General features: G+C 42.7%; 1 pseudogene; it reads right to left on the minus strand.

Moving 5' to 3' along the window:
* Positions 1-3,044: 3,044 nt before the first annotated feature.
* On the minus strand, positions 3,045-3,162 carry LOC124546103 (annotated as a pseudogene).
* Positions 3,163-3,659: the final 497 nt, after the last annotated feature.

A 3,659-nucleotide genomic window follows, 5' to 3' on the forward strand; every position in this document is an offset into this window, starting at 1 on the left:
ACATTTTGTTCTAGCCCAGTGTAACATGTCACTTTCAACCTCTTTGCTCGAGATGTCTTTCTGCCATTAAACTAACCTGTTGAAGGTGCAGTTGTCCACGGTGTGTTGTGAGTGAAGCTGGGCGAGGAATTCAGGGTGAACCTAAGAGAAGCATCGGTTAATTGCATTTGTACACGCTCTGGCTAAAATACCACACATCTGCACTAATGAAGAACATGCCGATGTGGTGTATGTTTGCTGCTTCTGCTATGGAAGTGTTTCTGCAGCTGTCGAAGAATGCCGTCGGTGCTTTCCGACACGTTGAATTCCTGATCGTAGAATGTTTACCTGAGTTTTCAGCACACTGCATGAAACAGGTATTCTTTCAAATTCCCATTTTTCTTCTGAACGTATAGATCAACAGCTTAAGCAGGAACAGCATCTACATCTAGATCTACATGGATACTCTGCAAATCACATTTAAGTGCCTGGCAGAGGGTTCATCGAACCACGTCCACAATTCTCTATTATTCCAATCTCGTATAGCGCGGAAAGAATGAACATCTATATCTTCCCGTACGAGCTCTGATTTCCCTTATTTTATCGTGGTGATCGTTCCTCCTGATGTAGGTCGGTGTCAACAAAATATTTTCGCGTTCGGAGGAGAAATGATGTCCAGCCCAAATAGTGTATCATTTCTGTGACACTCTCTCCCATATTTCGCGATAATACAAAACGTGCTGCCCTTCTTTGAACTTTTTCGATGTACTCTGTCAGTCCTATCTGGTAAGGATCCCATACCGCGCAGCAGTATTCTAAAAGAGGACGGACAAGCGTAGTGTAGGCAGTCTCCTTAGTAGGTCTGTTACATTTTCTAATTGTCCTGCCAATAAAACGCAGTCTTTGGTTAGCCTTCCCCACAACATTTCTATGTGCTCCTTCCAATTTAAGTTGCTCATAATTGTAATACCTAGGTATTTAGTTGAATTTACGGCTTTTAGATTAGACTGATTTATCGTGTAACCGAAGTTTAACGAGTTCCTTTTAGCACTCATGAGGATGACCTCACACTTTTCTTTATTTAGGGTCAACTGCCGCTTTTCGCACCATTCCGATATCTTGTGTAAATCGTTTTGCAGTTTGTTTTGATCTTCTGATGACTTTATTAGTCGATAAACGACAGCGTCATCTGCAAACAGCCGAAGACGGCTGCACAGATTGTCTCCCAAATCGTTTATACATGTAAGTAACAGCAAAGGGCCTATAACACTACCTTGGGGAACGCCAGAAATCACTTCTGTTTTACTCGAAGACTTTCCGTCAGTTACTACGAACTGTGATCTCTCTGACAGCAAATCACAAATCCAGTCACATAACTGAGACGATATTCGTTAAGCACGCAATTTCACTACGAGCCGCTTGTGTGGTACAGTGACAAAAGCCTTTCGGAAATCCAGAAATACGGAATCGATCTGAAATCCCTTGTCAATGGCACTCAACACTTCATGTGAATAAAGAGCTAGTTGTGTTTCACAAGAACGATGTTTTCTAAACCCGTGTTGACTGTGTGTCAATAGACTGTTTTCTTCGAGGTAATTCATTTTGTTTGAACACAATATATGTTCTAAAATCCTGCTGCATATCGACGTTAACGATACGGGCCTTTAATTTAGTGGATTACTCCTACTACCTTTCTTGAATATTGGTGTGACATGTGCAAATCATTGTTCAAATGATACAGTATACACCAACTAGATTCCGCAGAAAACACCTTAGCCGGTAGATGCGCAGTCTGCAGAGTACACGTGGGGAGAGCGGTGGTAGTGTGGGTTACGAGCAGGCGCTGTGGGGGAAATGCTCTCTAGCACTGGAGGAGGAGCGCCGTGCTAAATTGAAGCTCACATTTTTTGTAAATAGTAAGTGTAGCCCCTCCCCCCCCCCCCCTCCCATACCCATACTTACATGGTGACCGTTCAAAAAGATTTATCACCTCTACTTTCGTTAGTATTTAAAAAGAATTCCACTGAAAATGCAGTGATTTATATTCGCTTGGCTTGGTAACCATTTGTAACTCTCAGAGAAGCGTCGTGAGTGTCGAATTTTGAGTAAAACCTACTCATTTATCTTGTTGCCATGTTAAAATTTTCTTCTTTTGCCAAAACACAGTTTTGCAAAATGTCATTTCACTAGCTTGTTGTGCAGGCACAATTGCGGGAGAATTCTGAAACAGTGGTTTATTAAGGTCATTGTGAGGAAAGATAAGGTCAGTAGTTTGTGAAAAAGCAATCCTCAGTACAAAGGTAACGTGTAATGTCTCAAATTATATTGTTTCCAAACCCAAAGCATTTCTCGATTCACCAGTTACTGATGGCCCTTAAAAATTAAATTCTTTCATTAAAAAAGTATTTAGTTAGTGAAGTAACATGGTAGATAATTAAGTTTTGCATAACAGACATATGGAAAAATACTCTCCTCTTTGTGTGCTATCATTTACCAAAATCTCTTTTCGATATCCCAAATCGTATATGAAATATGAGGAATGTCGTGGATATTTCACTCTGGTTTTATCGTTGGTGCAGCGTGATCAGAAATGAGTGTGGCGCATCAGATCAATTTCCTCAAGATTGGTGACAGAATAAGACTTCCACCCAAGTATAAAGAAAAATTCGTTATGTTAGCTAGATTTCATATGCAGCAACGTATTATGTAGTATGTACCAAACGCAAAATCATAGCGATCCCTCGTTTCCATTGTAAACTTTTTCGAATTTCGCACAGTGTCTTACTTCCACGTAAATATCACAATAATTATGACCTTTAACGAAATGACGGTCACATTATCATGAAACTCCTCTCTCTTCTCCCGAAACAGGCCATGAAGGCCCAATGGTACCGACCGGCCGCCGTGTCATCCTCAGCATACAGGCGTCATTGGATGCGGATTTGGAGGGGCATGTGGTCAGCACACCGCTCTCCCGGCCGTATGTCAGTTTCCGAGACCGGAGCCGCTACTTCTCGATCAGGTAGCTCCTTAGTTTGCCTCACAAGAGCTGAATGCACTCCGCTTGCCAACAGCGCTCGGCAGACCGGCTGGTCACCCATCCGAGTGCTAGCCCAGCCCGACAGCGCTAAACTTCGGTGATCTGACGGGAACCGGTGTTACCACTGCGGCAAGGCCGTTGGCACATCGTCATGAGCCTGACATATAAATCTATAAGTAAAGCAAAAATGATTTTTTTCGCTGAAAAGTTTCCATAAAATCGTTTGAGAAAGAATTTAGGGCGTGGCCTCGATTCTGTCGTTGCCGACCGGCCGAAATGTGGAAGACACTGTCGTCCTCCGCTTCTGAACAAACAAATGAACTCGCCCCGCGCTTTGCACCGAAATTGGTCATTGCACATCGGCCACCGTATCCTGGATGGGCTCTAGCGGCACACGGAAACTTTCTGCACGTATCAGTGTCCCATAAACACGTGTCTGACGAACATCCACTTGGAAAACTTGTATTCATTTCATACACAGCGTATTCACAATCTTCACATTGGCGACAACGCTACGCGAATTTTGTCACTGGTCAAATGACCATCGCCATTTGCTTCCATTAATACTATTCACTGATGAAGCCACATTTATACGGTATGGAATCACTAACACAGGTAATATTCATAGATGCTCACAAGA

Source organism: Schistocerca americana, chromosome 8 (assembly GCF_021461395.2).
Source record: "Schistocerca americana isolate TAMUIC-IGC-003095 chromosome 8, iqSchAmer2.1, whole genome shotgun sequence".
Taxonomy (NCBI): Eukaryota; Metazoa; Arthropoda; class Insecta; order Orthoptera; family Acrididae; genus Schistocerca; species Schistocerca americana.